This window comes from Balearica regulorum, chromosome 12, assembly GCF_011004875.1.
Source record: "Balearica regulorum gibbericeps isolate bBalReg1 chromosome 12, bBalReg1.pri, whole genome shotgun sequence".
Lineage (NCBI taxonomy): Eukaryota > Metazoa > Chordata > Aves > Gruiformes > Gruidae > Balearica > Balearica regulorum.
In genome coordinates this window covers 3,005,594-3,024,101 of record NC_046195.1, presented here as the reverse complement: position 1 = coordinate 3,024,101, position 18,508 = coordinate 3,005,594, and the positions used below count along the sequence as shown (strand labels likewise).

The 18,508-nt window shown below is 52.6% G+C and overlaps 1 protein-coding gene across 3 annotated transcripts in view; it reads right to left on the bottom strand.

Annotated features, from left to right (window-relative positions):
* LINGO1 (leucine rich repeat and Ig domain containing 1) overlaps positions 1 to 18,508 on the bottom strand; it is a 159,932-nt gene that overhangs the window by 67,415 nt on the left and 74,009 nt on the right. For all 3 annotated transcript variants that reach the window (XM_075764706.1, XM_075764705.1, XM_075764707.1), the window contains one exon: positions 2,105 to 2,275. The gene's annotated coding sequence lies outside the window, so the exon portion shown is untranslated. The remainder of the gene's footprint in view (positions 1 to 2,104; positions 2,276 to 18,508) is intronic.

Genomic DNA, 18,508 nt, shown 5'->3' with positions numbered 1-18,508 from the left:
CTGTAACACTTCAGCAGGGAGCTAGTGCTGACAAAAGCACAGGGAGCACACGAGAACAGATATCAAACATCTGCTGTCCCACCACATACCAAGACACCTGCCTGGTACTCCCTGCATTTTAAACCTTTCTGCTGGAGTGGGAGTCCTGCATGCCCAGGCTGCTAGGAGCCAGGGACGTGCCAGCAGCACGCTCCTCCTAGGAAATCAGCAGAGGATGCATTCCTGCAGCCCCCCACACTGCAGCACAGATTTTGTTTATGGCATGACTTTGGGTCTCTCCTACTCTCCCACTACAATTCAGCCCTCCATTCCTCCTTTCTGATGAAGGGCATGAGCCATCGTGGGACAGGTACAGCCACACGCTAGGGAGGAGTCCGGCAGCCCCCACCAAGCACAGCAATCTCCCTTCCAGCACATGCCTCCACATCCAGCAGTTCTGCAATGTGACTGTTGATAAGGTCACATTTAGGATGAACTGGGGGGTGGAGAGAGTGTAGTACATGAAAAGTGCAGCCTCCTTCTCTAATTAGGTAGCTTCAGCTTTCAGCTGAGCCAAGAGCATGGTGGAAGAGCTACCCAGGTGATGGGTTTGGCAAGCACAGTCAGACCATCTCCTCCTTGTCATTAAGGGGCCAAGAGGAGCCCATGCAGGCTTCTTCTGCAGCCCCATGGGCAGGGTCTTGATCACCACAAGGCACCTCTGCTTTGCATTGGCAGCTTGTGACCCTCAGTGCCCAACTGTTCTTCTGCAAGCCAGGGTGCTGCTGGGAGATGGGGTTCTCCCTCATTCCTATGACTTTGCTATATCTTCTGGCCCCAGACCAAGCTGACATGTTTGAACCCTTCACCTCCATGCTTTGGCCATGCAAACCAGCCACCTGTTTTCCTTCCCTCCTTGCTGCTTCCCCAGCCCTTTCCTGCTCTCCTCCCTCCCCAGAGGGACAAAAACCTTCCAGGCAGACCAGAGGGTCCCTTCAGTGTCACATCATCCCCCCTTAAACTGGACTTTCTCAAACATTGGACAGGAAAGCAATCAGATAACAGGCACAGACACTACCCTGTGGGGAGCAAACAGGGCTGGGTGAGACCTGCCGTGCACCTGTGGCACCTAGCACTGGTCTGGGCACCAGTGCCAGTGGCCACCACCACAGCCCCAGGGCTCCATCCCATCCCCAGGAGGATGCCGGCTCCTAGGTGGGCTCAGCACAGCATGCTCTCCTCACAGGCACAAGCTTTCTGCTGTAGCTAAAATTAGCTCCCACAGAGTCTCTCCTGCCATCCCCGAAGTCATTGGTACAACATGTTCTGCCACCACAGGCTCCTCCAAGCTCTCACTCAAAAAACCCAATGATGCATAGTACGTGCCTCGCAGCTCCGACTCTCTCGCGCTCACAAAGCGAATAACCCCACAGGTTTTGCAGCCACCACCTCCCCGCTCCGTGCTGCTGAGGGCAAGAGTCCCTCCTCCTGCCTGTCAGGGCTGCCCGAACCCCCTGGTGCTGCCCACCAGCCCACACCCACTCCTCCAGCTCACAACCCTGACAGCAACGTATTCTGAGGATTTGAGCTGGGAAAATTGGGGGGGGGGGGGGGGGGAGTTGTTTGCTTGCTTTTTGTTTTAGTGGTCAAATTGTGAAAAGTAATTAAGGTTGACTGAAGTATTTTATTTTCTTTGCCAAATTTTAAAACCCCAGTAATAATCTGGGGCTGAATGAAACATTTTGTTTGGTCTGAAGTGAAGCTTGGGTTTTGTTTGTAGGTGGCTCCCCCCACACTGAAAAAACTAGAAAAAATTCAAAATGAAATGTCATCTCAAAACAGATGGCTGAAAGGTTTCATTTTGAAAATGTCAAAATGAAACTTTTCAGTGTTTCACTTTTTTTTTTCCCCAGCCAAAGCCACTTGCTAAATACAACCTGAATTCGTGAGCTGTTTCTGTTGACTGAAACCTGAATTATTTGGTGCATAAGCTGTTCACTCAAAGCCTTTTTTGCTGGTCTGCATGCACACCCCACACATCCTGCAAATGGGAAAGCGAACCCTGTAGCGTGTCCTTCTCCAGAGAAGCAGCACAGGAAAGGAAAGCAAAAGCCCAGGGACTTACCGTGGCAGCAGACCTCTGCAGCTTCGTTTCGGGTGCTGGAGGGGCTTCCCGTGCAGTGGAGGGAGAGGGGGGTGCCGCAGCCCCGGGCGGGAAGGACAGGGTGGTCCTGTCTGTCTCATGGGACCCAACGCAGAGCAGCGGGGCACCTCGCTCAGCCCTGGACACACAGCCCTGCAAGACAGGAGGATGGGGAGAACATGAGAAGGTGCTGAAGGGAGAAACATCCAACTTGGGTAGAAAAGGAGGGAGATGTTGGAGGCTGAGGCCAAGCAGAGTTAAGGGATTAAGGCAAAATGATGGCAGTGGGCAGCTGCCAGTGTCAGGTTGTTCCCTGACACCATACTCTGCCCCATGCAACAGTTTTTATCTCCTCTTGCCCTCCTCTCAAGGTGCATTAGCCCATCTGCTCACTAGCACAGGGCTTTCCGTGCCAGTGGCCACACAAGAGAAGCAGAACTCCTGAAGTATCACTCCAGTAGCAAACCCAAGCTGAGGGACCTGCCCCACTGGAGAGCACGATCCAGGAGAGGTTGCTCCCTCCCACAGCCATCAACCACCGCAGACATCAAGGGAGGCTTTGCCCTCCTGACTTCTCGTGCTCAAGGAGGAATGATGTTCATCCCAGAGCTGGCCAAAATCAGATCCCAGGGATGAGCTCTAACCACCAGCTGGTAACCAGCTCAGGGCTGATCAGACCTACCAGCAACAAACCCCATGGCCCCTCTCCCATGCCCAGAGGCCACAGGAGGGTGGTCCTGGGTGCTAGTACCCTGCCACTGCCTCGTGCCAGGACCACAGCCAGTCACTCCATCCCTATACCGCAAGGCTTGTCCCCCAGCTGGGTGTCTAGGTGACACTGATGGAGGGCAATGAGCCTGTGGAAGCACACACACAAGCCTCCCACCTTCAGCAAGCTGGAATCAGTTTTGACTGCAAAGTTCACAGTCCAAGCATAAGCAAAGTCTGGCAGCCCCCAGGTCTGCCTCAAATTCAGGACCTCACCACACAGGAAGAGAATGGAAATATTTTAAATTTGCTTTAATCCTTCCTTCTCTTCCTCTCCCAAATTACCCCTCGGTGCTGACCCAAACCCCTGAATTTCTTTGCCAAGCGCTGACCCCAAAGAGCTGCAGGATTCCTGGGGTGCACTGGCAGCATGCAGCAGAGAGGAGCAAAAAGGGGTGAGATTCAGGAGGATGTTCTCAAAAAAACCCCAAACCTGTAATCCAACCCAAAGTCACAGTTACAGAAGTCTGTCTTATGGTCCGCAAGAAGCCAGGTAAGGAAATCACATGCCACAACATCCTATGAAAACAAGAGATGACACCTAACCTCAAAATCCACAAGCGAGGTACAGAGTTCAGGTTAGAAACTTAGGTTCATTTTCTTTTCCCTTTCACCTCTGGCTCTGTTCAGGGGCAGCAGGACTGAGATACTGCAGGAGCATTACTCTTCCAGCACAAGCACGCACCACAAAATGCCAAGGCTGGTGTCAGAAAGCCTGTTTCTGCGAGATCACTAGCCCGATTGCTAGATGAAAGAGGATTAGATGAAGCTTAGACTAAGCGTCTCAACAGCATCAAGCCGTAAGATGCTGCTCAGCCTTTGCTACTGCTAAGGTAACACAGAGACAGATTTATCTGCTAAGAGAGAAAATCTTACTTCAGAGAGCCCTCCTTGGCACGAAGAGGGGTATTTGCTGGGTCCTCAGCAGGAGGCTGTGTGTCCGCAGGGGCAGGGCAGACCTGGCTGCCCACGGGCAGGAGTCTGCCAGATGGAGTCACACGGAATAAGAGGCAGACTTGCTCCAAACTCAAACCTCCTCCCAAGTTCAGGGGGGTGGCAATCGGAAATTAAGCCCATCTGTTCCTAAAATATTGTGCTAGTGGAGAGGTGAGGAGGCTGAAAATTTGGGATCTAAAGAAATCAAAAGCACTAGAGAGAGTGAGCAAGCTGCCCATCAGGCTTACTGCTGCAATGAGTTTGCAGATCTCAAGTCCAGACCTCAATTAAATGTCTCGAGCCAGGGAGCTGCAGCAGCACATGGATCCCCTACATTAGCCCACCTCAGTAGGGATAAGGCAGGCAGGGCTCCCCAAACCTCATGGATGAGCTGCACGGGGTGCAGGTGAGGGAAGGGAAACTGAGGCAGGCACCAGTGGTGCAAGGGGCTGGCAGGCGATGCCACACCAGCTCTGGAGCTGCCACAGCCCAACTTGCCAGGGAGCCACACAGCTGCAGCGATCCCAGCCCTGGCAAATGTGCTTTGTCACATGGAAAGGTATTTCAGAAAAGATTATTAAGTGATCAATCAGCATTGAAAATGCCCAGTTTTAATGTATTTGAAAGCAAACATCTCCTTTTTTCCCCTCCCTCTCTGACCCCACTTTGCATTTTAAGAATCTCCTCTTTTTTTCCTACCCCCAATCCAAACAAACTCTGCTGTAAAGCCCAAACACTCACTTTGCATTTCTGCCACATTCAAATAAATCATTCAGAACCAAGCCTTCACATTTTCCCCCTTCTCCCTTGAAGGAACAATGCTAAACCACCCCACCAGCCTGGAAATCCATTTTTTTGCCCAGTCCCTACTAAAACCCAGGACAGTGGGGTGTTGGCTGGGAGCAGAGGCGTGGGAGGTAGCAGCCAGGTGGGATTTGGAAGTGCTGCCTACAAAACACCTCTTGGTGCCAGGACATTCCAAAAAAGCAATTTTTACACAGCCTTTATCCCTGAGAGGCGGAAATAACGAGGGAACAGAATGGGATCAGGCATGGGGAAACAGAGGGAGATTTAGGAACAGGTCCTGAGCACCCCTCGGGGTACCTGGAGTCAGGCCAGCAAAGGAGGCAAGGTGGCTACAAGGAGGCACATCCAGCATCAGGAACGGGGCAGGAGTACCTGGTCCCTCATGTTTGCAAAGAGAAGAAACTCAGATTTAGCAAAGAGTATTTATGAGTATTGAAGAAAAAAAAAGCCATGCCACAGGGAATAACGGGGCTTTCTTGTGGCTGGCAGCTGAATGGAATAAATCTATCCACCGGGCATAAATTGTTTAAGCAAAAAATCCCTCTCAACTTGAATATTTTGCAAGAAAAATAGCAACAAAGAAGGAAGGGAAACTCGGAACCCTCATCATTTCTTTCCTCAAGGTCAGAACTTATTCTCTTGTATGAAAGAAAAAACACCTTTCACTAGTAAGTTTAGGTGAAAAAATGAAACATTTGGGAAGCAAGTGCATTGCTGCCTGGGCTGACTTGCCTGGTTGCATTAGGCTAAATATCTCTATTTAGCAGGGAGTTATCTTGCAAAAGCAAGTTCTGGGGAGGCTCGGTGTTGGGGCAGAGGGGCAGCCCAGTGCAAGCAAGGAGGAGCACAATGCTTCAGTGCCCAGCTCTGAGCCTGCTCAGATGGGGATGGGGCAGGACCCCAGAGCCATGCAGGGAGCCCTGCTGGGTCTCTGACCCCAGGGGCAGGATCCTGCTGCCATTCCCAGTCTGCCCCTCTCCTTATCCCTGGTGCAGAAGGTAGCAGAGGCACCAGATCCACCACCACCCCCCCATCACCTCCAGGAGCAGATCTGGCTGTTAGCACACAGGAGGGATGGGTGAGACAATCAGCCACTACAGCAGTCAAGGACAGCAGCCTTGTGCCAGAGCAAAGGATCTAAAGCCTCTTCGGTTATTATGCAGAGGCTGTGCTAAGGTTGCTGCTTTAGTGCACTGCAGGCACTAAATTAAGGGGACATTTACAACCCACAATGCAGAGAAGCAGCTGCTAAAGGTGGTCACGGTGAGTGACTTCACCTCTGGGTGAAAGCTCCACAAAAATCTCAGCCAGGAAGGAAGGAGATGGGAAAATAAGTCCATCCTTCCTTCCACCTACTGCCCTGCAGGGCAATGCCAGGACATCTCTGGGCACCTGGGGACCAGTAACAACCTGCTCTGCTCTGTGCCAGACAGGGTCTGAGACCTGCCCGGTCTGGAGGGGATGCAAAGCCCGTGGGATACTCAAGTTTGGTCCAATTAGCAGAATCCCAGTGTGACAAACTGCACCACCACAGCACGCAGCTGGAGCAAACCCCAGGCATCTGTTCCCCAGAAACAAAGCTCCCCCAGACCAAGCCTTGCCAGGGTTACACACAGCACAGACCAGCCAGGAGGTTGTCTAGAGCATCAAGCAGTTCCCAGTGGCAAAACAAGCCCTGATGCCTGCTCATCCTTTTTGGCTGCCCACAAGACCCAAGCTGGCTGCAGCAGCCAAAAAGGGGGTTGTACAGGGTGACAGCGCCCCTTCCACCTCCCACGCCGAGCCCAGCTCACCAGGGCTTTCCACTCAGCACTGTTCCTTCCTCCCCTTGCTTGCCTGGCAGGAACAGCCAACTTTAGCACTGGCCAAAACCCAGCATGCCTGCACAGATAAGCCAGCCATGCCCTGTGCTTCCGCTCTTCCCCGGTGCTGTGGCAGCGCCCAGCTCATTTGCTGATGACCGGCAGCAGGGCCTTCTCCTCCCAGGTCCAGGGATGTACCATGCTGTGTTCAGCCGTGCAGGGAAGGGGATGGCTCTTGGTGGGAGCTGACATAGACTTATCCCAGCCCAAGTCACCTCCTGGAAGTGGCCGAGGGGAAGTAGAGGAAGACAAGGGATGAGCCAACACACACACAAGATGAGGAGAAAGCAATTAACTCCGCTCCAGCCAACACAAAGGCAGGAGGGTGCACAGAGAGGATCTCAAGGTCACTGTGCTAAACAGCACACGCATCAGCTTTTGTCAATAATTCAGTGTGTTGGGTCACAAGCGCAGCTGCGGAGGGGCTGCGACTGGAGGGGGCATTTCTACCCAAGCAGAGGGAACAGCAGCCATGGGTGGGAGGGCATCCCTGGATGCATCCCTGGACAGGGCAGCAGCACTACAGGGTGCTGGGCACCAGGGTGACTGGCCCACTCACTGGAAAGCACAAATGGCATCACGCTCACATCCCTGCAGCTTTTAGATCCTTTTGAGAAAGCTAACTCCACAAATTAACACCTGAAGTCCTCCAAACCCAGGGTGTTTCCTGCCTGTAGGAATTTACAGGCACTGTAACCACCTCCTGCAGCACAAGACATTTGCTTGGAGGGACACATGTTAGAGAGATTTGAACACTTGGTTGCTGCAACCAGCCCAGAGCAGTGTCCATGATCCCTCACGCAGACAGACTGCTTCACTCCACGCAGCCCCCTGCCAGAGCAGGGTACCAGCAGCACCAGGCAGCCTAAGCACTCCAGGATCACCCTTACTCAAAGGATTGCTCCAAATGCCCCAGCTAGCAACAAATGGCAGCTTCTCTGCAGCTTCGCAGAGACATCTCCTGCCTGCCAGCAGAGCCAAGACCCTGCAGCTCCTGTATCTTTGGGAACCGCATGCTTGAGTGCGCCCAGGGTTACTGCACTTGACAAAGGAATCACCAGGGGACAATTTCTGGCTTCTGTTGCAGAGCAGGTCAGACCAGTTGGTCATGAATTGTCTCCTTTAGCCTTCAAATGTGCACCAAGTAGAATTCAGAGGTCCTGAGCTCCACTGAAAGATCAGCCCCAAGCCTGGAGGGCTGCCCAGAGCAAGGAATCCTGTCTCAACCCAAAGCCTGTGTAACAGGCCCCCAGGTAAGCATGTCACAGGGTGAGCATCCGATGAGCCATGGGGAAGCCGAAGTCACAGCCAAGGCCAGTTACAGGAATAGAATTGGCTCAGGCTGAGCAAATGTAACTTTCCATCACTTTGCAACCAGCCATCCATCCTGCAGGCCAGCTGGCTGCCATGTCAGTGTGCCTCCCATCCATTTCCAGTCTCCTGATAACACCAGTGCTTCACAAGACTAGCTGAAGAAGGCTTGGGAGAGTTATTACCCAAAACCAGGTGGCTGGACTTGACCCAAATCTTAGGCAAGTGATTAAAATGATTGGCATTTTTTTGGAAAGAAAACTGCTGTGCTGTACCTGCCATCCATCTTCAGAAAAGTATTAACTGTGCAATCACAAAGCTGGACACACCTGTAAAGCTACACAAGCACACAAGTGCTTGCAGACTGGTGAAGCTCATCCTCATCTGCAGTCCTGGGACCAGCTATCCCCTGCAGGCTCCAAAAATGGATTTTTGGCCAAGATGCTCCTCTTGAGCATTGTGTTACCACACCTTGGCAGCTCTTGCTGCAGGATCAGGGATGGGATGCTCAGTCATGGGGATGAGCGTTGAATTGCTGGTCTGCACAGCCCATGACTTGGATGAATTTCACCCCGTGGGTTACATGATGAGTCTATTCTGGCTGGGAACAGATTGTCAGAGAACTGCCTTTGCTTAGGATGCAGATTCAGGTCCTATCCAGGCTCCTCTGCTCTTACAGGACACAGTAACACTGCCAGCCAAGAACAAGGTATCATTCTTCCCCTTTGACTGCATCTACTAAAAGGCAAGTTTCTTTAAGAGCAAGGGAAACTAAAGACATCAGCATTTCCAGGTGAGCAGAGCACAAGGGCAGCTACTGAATGATGCCACCCAGATCCCAGCCTCTCCCCAGGGCAGCCCCCAGCCCCTGCCACCGCTGTCCCCACACTGGGGCAAGGGCTGCTTTCCCAGGCAGGGCAGGAGCAGGGGATGCCGCTCCCAGGCACAGTGCGGTCTCAGGCCAGCTTTCCTGCACCCCAGAGTGGGACGACATCCCACTCTCTCCCTTCTGGGTTCAATGCCAGAACCCAAGCCTCGGCTGTCAGTCCATTACAGATTAAGGCAGTGAGTAAGGGTGAGCCCTGCCTGTTTGATGAACCAACACAGACCCAACAGCCCACACCTACCGCACTTTGACCACGTTGCCCCAAGGACTGGCAACAGAGGATTTACAGATTGGGGATGTTGTGTGGCCTCAGGATTATTTTGCATGCCCTTGCCCCTGGAGAGCACAATATCCAAGAATCTCTGGGGAACCAAGGGAGGCCATTCAGTTTTATGTCCTGTACATAACCAAGCCGTGCCAAATGCTCGTCTGGGGCACCAGCATGGAAGCTGCCAAACTTATTGTGCCGAGAAGTTGAACTGTGCTTAGATGGGGATCCCAAACAGGGTAAAATCTGCATTTAATACCTATTATCCTAACATCTCCCCATCTGTCCACTTCCCTCACATGCCTGTAACTGCAGCATGCCAGGGCTGCCTGATATCAATGGCACTTTAATTTCATCATTCCCAACTTATTTAGAGCAATTAGGAGGCAATGAGCACATGCCGGGGGCCAGGATGCACTTGAATAGCATCCAAGGGTTACCGCAGTATCACAGGAGACCTTCAGATGGAATTATCAGTTCGCAAAAAAACTTAAATAAAAAGGAAGGCAATCCCCAAAGAGAGGATAAGGTGGTTCTTGGTCCTGTAGGTCCCTTTTTAATTCGAAATAATCTGACAGAAATGTAAAGAGATGATATTCCTCATTTAATTAGTGAAGAGACAGCATCTCAGGTTGGAAGACAGAGATAAATGCTTTGCCTGGGCATCTGGCTAGAGAAATGATCAGGGGAGCGATGCAGGGATTCCTGCAAGGCTGATTACCTAATCTCACTGCAGTCAAGCAAGTTTTGCCATTCACTTTTCTGGGAGGAGAGGGGAAAAACTGAGCAGTTTTGCAAATCCTACTCAGAAAGGCAAAGCTTCTCTCTAGTGATTTCTGCTGGATGGTAAGAGCACTGCACGAAGCCAGTGCCACCAAGAAAGCTACCATAAAAAGCCAGCCAGCCTGCAGGCTGTCTTCCCAACGTCCCCATTTTATGCAAGGCAGGTGAGGTGCCAAAGGAGGGGACGGCTCCTCACTTCTGATTTAGCCACATGCCCACACTCCTCCCGCACAGGCTCTTTAAATGCCTGCCTGCGTGAGAAAAGCAGTGGCCTATTTTTTCTGAGCAGCTCTGTGCAGCCTCCACCTCGGAGCACAGCGTGCACAGGTCTTATTTAGGATGCTTCAGACACATCCGGAGGGACTTTGGGAACAGTCTGTGGAAAGAGAAGACTGAGTGGGCAACCTGAGTCACTTCATTGCTTACAGAAGTGTACACAAGCATCTTCCATTTGAGCAAAACTCAGCACAGCTCCCGTTGACTCTGGGGACTAGAGGAAAGTGCATCTTCTCGAGCATACTCCACTGATGCAGAATAACTGCACACCACCTTTCTCATCCAGGCTTACCAAAAGAGGGATCATCCCCCACAGCTATGATCCAAACCTCTGATCCCAGCAATTCCTCCACAGCACAGGAGGAGCTGAGAGCTGCTCTAATCTGCTCTGATGGGTGAGGGCTGTGGAGGAGATTAGCTTCCTCCCAAGGAGGGGAAAGCAGAGCAAGACATGTGAAGGGAGAGGTGCGTGCGCATGCCCTGAAGAGAGATGATTACAGCTGGCTGCAAAACTCAGCTCTGAACTCATTGCCAAAGAGCCCAACTCACACAGACAAATCAGCCCGACATCACACACTGCACGTGGGAAAAGGAGGAGATATGCACAGGAATTACAGGAGACCCCAGTCCAGAGTCAGAACAGACTGGGCCTTTACCTTGAGCCCTGTCCTTAGGGAAGTCACTTTACATCATCAAACGAGGGCCTCTGTGCAAAGATCCCCACATGCTGAGGCTGAGAAGGGTCACTGCGAGGCAAGTACCTGTGCTGTCCTTCCAATGAACCTCTGTCCTCATCTAGGACAGGACAGCCACCCTGGGCTCCCTTTGCTCTCCCAGTCCCACCTTTCTGTTAAGGCTAGTGACACTAGCACCGCACAACATCAACAGCAAGGTGTCTGCTGGGGGTTCAGCCAGCTCAGAAAAAAGCCCTCATCATTACAGCTGCAAGATGCCAATGGCTCCTGGTCCCTGCACCACAGTGACCAGCAACACTTTCACCCCTCTCCACCAGGGTATTTTCCAGGAGATAAAAGCCACAAAGTGGCATCCAGCACAGGTGATGTTATTTCACAGGACTTCTGAAGCCATCAGCAACCACATGCACAGCAACTCCCTGGGACAGCAGGGAGGGCGGTTCACAGGAATATACGGAAAGTGCCAAAATATGAACTGCTAATAAGATGTATTTTCAAACATCACCAAGTTATGATCTATCGATCTCGCACCAGAAGCTTGACTTTTTCTGTGTAATATTAATCTGTGTCACACATTCTGGGAACTGCAGATTGAATGAGTGCCATCACACTAAAATTAGGTATGACCATTATTAACTGCTAGGGGCCCAAATCAGTGAGGTGCTTGAAGAGCCAATCCAGAACAGCAGCAGCTTGTTATGGGCACACCCACACACACATAAGCTCAAGCACCTTGGTGCAGCAGCGTGGGACAGCAGGGTGCTGACAACACCTCCAAGACTGGCTAAATCCCTTACAAGCACCTGCAATTCCTTATGGAGGTCACCCCAAACCTGAGAGCATGATTCTGGTAGGAACTCCAGAAACAAATTTTTTTGCAGAAGTTGAAAATGCTCCAATGGGACTTCAGCCAAATATTTTAGATTCCTCTTAAAAATGAGGCCAATCCATAGCCACTTCCAACAATCCCATTGACTGTTTTGCACTGAGTGCTAACAGAGACAAGTTGTCTCCTTTAGACCGCTATATCATGGCTGAGAGCATCAAGAGGGGAAGACGATGGGCTTGGAGAGGAAGAACATCCTTCCTTTGCTCCACTTCAGCTGCTAATAGGCACACCAGAGCTCTCTGAATAGCATAACATTAGCACTGCATAAAAGCAATAAAACCCTAAAACAACACATTACATATTTACTGAACTACATGTCACACAAAAGACTGTCCCCAGGACACCACATGAGAACTTAAAATAGCAAAGCCAAGGGCTGCAAAAAGCACCAAGCAGGACAGACGCCCACAGTGCCCACAGCCAGGGTTCGGGTGCACACAAGAGCTGGCCACACAGGAGCACGGCTGTGGGGAGCTGACGGGATAATCAGCCACATTTAGCCAAAGGAAACATCATAAAACAGTCTGCCAGAAACCTGGGCAAGCCCCAACCCTTGGGTATAGAGGCTGCAGAGAAATCAGCATCCAGGGCAAGACTTGCTGCCATGCCAGTGCACAGCCCTGGCTGCTGCCTGCCTGGCACCCACCCATAATTTCCTCCTGCTCCGTTGTTTTCACATCCAGCACTTGAAAATTTTCACTCCTAAGCTCAATGAATTGTCATTTCCAAATGCCTCTTGCCCACAGGAAAGGGAACTGCCTGAAGTGCTGTTTGATATTTTCCAATAACTGTCATTGTGGCACAGGGCTGATTTGGAGCCTTCAGTGGTAAATTGTCATGACAGTTTTGGTGGGATGAAATAAGTGGGTTTTAAAAGACCTTTTTCTCCCTCTGCTCCCAGCATCTGGCAGGCCTACAGCATGTTTCCATAGCCAAGCATATGGTGAGATCACTGGGCCCTGCTCTGCCACCACAAAGGGCCATCAAACGTACCTTGGCTGGAAAGGTGAGGTCCCCACCAGCCGGTGGCCTGTGGCAGAGGATGAGGCAACAGATGTGCTGGGAGAGAAGTGGAGAACTAGAAGGGGTCAGAGGCAGAGAGGGGGGACTCCCCCCTGTATTACTGCTGGAGAAGTAGAGTCAGAGAACTTTTGGATGCTCTTTTTCCCCCTGCCCTCAGAAAGTACAGATTTGCTAAATCAGCACAGCTTCGCATGAAAGCATTGCCCTTACAGGCAAGCAGGAGAGGCTCAGCTCCCCCCTCACAGGTGAGCTGCCAGAGGAGCACAGAAAAGCCGGGTGCATGCCTGACTAAATGCACCCTCAGCTGCTGGCAACCTGGGATGAGCCAGAGCTCCCTGCACCCAGCAGGACCAAGCACTCTCCAGGAGGTCTGTGGTCCCTGCCTGGCACTGCTGTAACACCTGGGGCACTGATCCAGAGCAGGACACCGAAACAGCCCCAACCAGGTACCTCTGCCCAGTTCCCTGCTGTTGGGACCGTGGCAGGAACCTGCTAGCAGAAGTCCACAAACACCCCACCCACAAAGGCATCTCTGCCTCCACAGAGATGAAAGCAAAGCCCACTTTCTGAAGACTCCTTCTGGAGGAGTATTTCTCCAAGACAGCTTGCAGAGGTGCAACCACAGTGTGTAAAATCAGAGTAGTACTGGCATGCCTGCAGAGCTCACCACTGCCTCAAGAGCACAGCTGCCAGTTTTCACCCCATGCAAGCCAGCCACAGCCAAGCTGCAAGCCCCACAGCCTGGGCACACAACCAGGGGCTGGCAGCGAGAGGAGATGCAATGCCTGAGAAGTTTTGTGAGTTACTGTGTCACACTGAACAGCTCTGACCTTTTCAATATTCTGTATTTTTATTGGCTGCCCATTTCCCCTCGATCCCCACAGGCTCATTAGACAGCGAGCGGAGCCGAAGGCAGCTCTGGCAGCCAATGCCACTGCATAACACTCAAAAGGTCAGAGACATTGAGGCTGAGCAAAGCTGCTCTCAGGAGGGTGGTTACAGCAGGACAGGAACGCTCCTCAGCCAACACAGACCAGAACCTATTTCCCAGGGACACTCCCAAGGCAGAGCTTGTGCTGCAGGGTCCCTGGGGTGGCAGGGACCCGCACTGCAGGCATGCCTGCTCCCAACCAAACCAACTGTTGTACAGGAGGACCTGCCCACGAAGAGCACCCTGCACAAGGCTTGGTACAGATACTTGCAATAAATACCCCACAAAGCAGGAGAGCACAGGCCTGGGCTGTGCTCCTATACCACAGGTCCCAGCATGGGAGGAGGCTGCAGCAATAGTCACAACTGGTGTGACAGAGAACCCCGAGGCTCCTTCTCAGGGAGCTGCTGCTGGCAGGGAGAGGACCAAGAACATTTCCCAGAGCCTCTGGCACACTGCACCAGGGAAGACAACTACCCAAGGCAATCACCACCCATCTTTAGTAGATTTAAAAGGACACTGTCAGAAGTCCAACCCCCCCCCCCCCCACCCCGAGGCATTCAGGGAGTGAAAAGAAAACTCAGCCCTGCTAGCAGGCTGCAAGGCAGGCTGGCAAACACAACATGCCTCTGGGCAGGGACAGCACAGCTGCTGCACTCACAGCCTTTTGATCAACCACAGTCCAGCCTAGCCATCTTGCATGAAATAAAAGCATGACACCCCCTCCCCAAAGACCTGGAACCCCTCTGCCTGCCCCAGAGAGGAGAGAGGCAAAGCAGAGCCCCAGGAGTTACCCTTCCTCCCAGATAACAGGCTCCAGCCCCAGGGGAACACCATGAACCCTGCCCTCAGCAAGGCTGCAAATCACAAGCATGACCACAGGTGGATAACACATATAAATCCAGCCTGAGTCTCCATGCTGGTCTTCAACAGACCCAGAGTCACAAGAACAGAACATCGAGAAAGGCCAACTCCAAAGATACACACAGGAACCTCAACCAGGGTACTACTAATAGGGAGGTGGTAGGAAAGATGGAGCCCTTCCAGAGCTCAGCCCCTCTACCGTGGGGTAAAAACTCACCCGGTGGCTTCAGAAAGGTGTCCCCTGGAGCATGAGGGTGCAGTGAGGGCCAGCTGCTCTTTTGGAAAGGGCAAGCCGGGAGCTGAGGGTGCCCTCACCAACAGGGCACAGGCTTGTGGCTCCAAACACAGCAGGCAGAGATGGGTGCTGCAGCCAAGTCCAGGAGCAGCAACAAACCACATCCAGGGGCCCCCTGAGCAGCCCAGAGCAAAAAGAGACAAGCTAGAGGCACATCCACCTACACTGCCCTGAGCTTAAATATGGCTCCCAGAGTAGTGGTTGGAGAGGGTCAGGTGGAGGTTCCAGGTGGGGCTGCTTAGGGCAATTAAGGCTTTTAAGCAATTAGCTTGCCTGATGACAGCTGAGCTCTCCACAGCCACCCTCTTCTCCTCCATATGGCAGAAGACAACCATGTTTTGGCAGCATAGCCAGCCAAAGCGAGGGAGCACCCTGCCTGCTGAGGGGCCCGCGCAGCCTTGGGGAGGAGTGGCTCGTGCCGAGGGGCCGCTGGACGGGCCATGCTGCCTCCAGACAGCCCTGAGGCGTCGGGGAGAGCTGCCCCAGTCCCCATCCTGGTTTTGGTGCCATTTCCCAGTACAACCAGCAGTGAGATCGGTGCTGAGAGGGATGAAGTGGGGCCCCAGGGGGCGCTGCTGTGAGGAGAGTGGGGCTGCCCTGTGCTGGTTCCGGCTGGTTCCGGCTGGTTCCGGCTGGTTCCGGCTGGTTCCGGCCGGTTCTGCCAGGTCCCCTCCAGCCCCTGCCTTGTTGAGGCCTGGGTTCCCTCAGCGGGGAGGGCAGTGCGGTGGGTCTGGCCCCTGACATTTTATTTGTTCATAAACGTTCAAAACCAGGGGAAATAGGTGGGAAAAGCTCTTTCAACACCTAACGCCAGAGTGAGCATTGCCAGGGCTACCGGCGGCGGACATGTTGGAAATGAGTCACTCGATGAGCTTCTCCTTTGTCAATATGAAAACACACCCAAAAAACCCCCAACCCCAACCTGGAGGTAGAAATAATAAAGGACAGAAATAAAGAAGCAACGGGCAGAAACACCCCAGGAGAGAGCAGGGAGGAAGGGGCAGGGCCCCGGCGAGGGTGGTGGAGCCCCTCGGGATGAACACCAAGGGTTAAAAACTGCAACAGCTCCTTTCCGAGAAATGGAAAATATCACAGCTCTGGCAACGCGTACTCAGATTTTTCTAAAATAATGTTAGATTTTTAGGGTTTTGGTTTTTTGATTTTTTTTTTTTAAACTGGATCTGGGCAAAGGAGTGCATTGACATTAGTGACAGATGGGATGGAAAAATTTTTGTTTGGAAAAAAATATCTTCTTTTGAGTCACATGCATGTAGAAAGGAAAACAATTTAACCCCTCCGGTCCCCCTCCATGGGTGAGCTGTAACATAGCAGCAAAGAACCGAATCCCAACGGGCTGCAGGGACGGACCCCTGCCCTTCACGTCAACACAGGCCAAAGCTGGAAGGCGCAGAGACAGGGGTTTGCCCTACAAAATGGCATTTTTCTTCTTCCCTGGAAGGCGGCGAAGGCAAAGCAGCATTCAGCCCTCCCTGTTAAACCCAGGTGGCCTTGCTTGGGACAGGTGTCATCCCCACAGCCCCGGCACCGTGGGGCTGTGGCAATGGCAAGTCCCAGGAGCCACATTGTCACCTCCTTCTTGGTTCCACTTGGCCAAAGCCAACCCTCAGTCCAGGGACCCCAGCAGCCACCACGTGTTGTCTGTCTTGGAGCAGGGATGGGCTTTGCAAGAGTTTTGCTCAGCCTGCACAGACGAGGAGCGTTAGATGAGACCCAGGGAAGACAGGCTTTATCTTGGAAAGTGGAGCCAAGCAAGGAGTTGTGTTTGCCCGGTGAAGGCGGGGAGAGAGGAGGAGTAAGGGATAGGAGGAGGGCCAGGATGAAGAGCGGGGCAAGGGAGGGAATTACAAAGCGTTTGCCCTTGTGGTGAAACTGGTTGGAGATGAACTCCCACCGCTGCTGTTTTGACAGCCCAAACACACTCGCTCGCACAATATCTCTGTCTTGTTAAAGGTAATTACAGTTCTTCCTGTGTAATGAGATGGTTTTTAAAGGCCATTCAAAAGAAATTTTCTATAATGAGGTTAAGGGTTTTATGGTGTTATACATCAAGGGAGCTGGTAATTGGTCGGATCCAGACAGCATCCTGAAGCAGGGAGATAGGAGGTTCTGTGAATAATAGGCTAGCACAGAGTACAGAGTCTCCAAAATGTTTTGATTCTGCAAAGGAGGGAGAATAAAAGTGGAGGAAGGAGGGAAGAAAAGAGAGAAAGGAAAAGGCAGAGAGTCGGATGCTGCCAGCTCCTGCAGGACTATGGTGGGTTCTTTTGTCTTGCTCTGGGCAGGTTTTGAGGAGCTTCATGGGAGGAGAAGGACCAGCATGCGTGTAGCAGGTCCCATAGCACAGCGTCTCTGCTCTGCCAGTCGGTGCAGGGTGGCAGCGGGCTCGGTCCCGGGCAGGCAGCAGGAGGGGGCAGGCAGGGACTGCCTGCACGACATGGCACTGCTGTGAGATCTGGCTGATTCAGACTTGCACGCCACCCCCACCCGCTCCATCTGGAGAGAGGAGGAGCAGAAGGCTTTGCCCGCACAGGGATCTCCCCGCTGCTGCACGAAGACGCGGTTGCGGTGGGTTGAATGCTGTGCGGGTGAGGTGTAAGCTGCTCCTGCCTCTCTACTTCCCTCCAACAAGTCCCAGGTCCCTCCCTCAGCCTGCGCAGGAGAAGCCCTGGCAGACCTGCCATCCAGCCCTCAGATCAAGCCTTTCCCCGCCGGATCGCTCCTTGTTTATTATGGCTGCTGCTGCTCTTCCACTCCCTCCCAACTTCTCTGCTCTTCCAGGGCCACCCAGCAGTAGGATCATTATTCCGGTGTGTTTAGCGGCAGCTTGCCGGCACTGCTGCCGAAGGCCTGCAGCATTTCTCCATATTTAGAAGAAGCTGACGGTGGCTGAGACACTGCTGTGGGTGAACAACAGGGAGACGAGCTCGAAGAGCGACTATTTCCGTGCCACCCCCAACCAGCGAGCCCCAGGCACCAGCAACTTCATAGCAAAGCTTGTTCTCTCGGCATCTCCAGCCCACTTGTTCACACTGAAGAGGCAGGAGTGGCAGCAGAGACACAAGTACCTGAACTCTGGGAGGCTTAAGTGCTCATCTGATTGAAAAATCAGCCTCTAGATGCGTGGAGGTTCACCCACCACTTGTGCTGGCAATGCTGAAGGAGTCGGACGAGCGTGCTGGTGATGGCAGGGGAGGATGCTCTTTGTATTACTCCCACCTCCTCTGTGAGGATTCCTGGCTTGGGTGGTTAGGGGAGAATGACTGAACCCCAGCTTCCCTAATAAACCCAAACTTTCCCTCAGCACATCAGCTGAACCTCCTGTGAACTTCAGAAGATGTTTGAGTAGGGGCTTTGTTTGTTTGTTTTAGTTTTCCCAACCGTTATCTGCCCATACGTCCGCTTTATAGTCTGTAACTTGCCCTTAGCAACAGCTCAGGCCCAAGCTTCGCACGGTGATCTCATGTCTCAGTGGGGCAGTGGAATCGAATTCCCAAGGGATGGACTCACATCAGGATGTCTGGGGCTGGAGTTGAAGTCCTATGGCACAGCTGGACGTGGGAATTTGCAGGCAAATCCTGCAAAATCCTGAGCGGATGCGACTTGCACTGCAGCTGGAAGAACTGCTGCTGCTGTTACCCGCAGACAGCCCTGGGACTCAGACCCCAAATTTGGCTCCATGGCCTTATTCCCATCTGAACTTTCTGGGCACAGCAACTGCTGGACCCTCAGGAAACAGTTTCTAATGGCTGGAGCTAATAGCTCCTGCTTGCC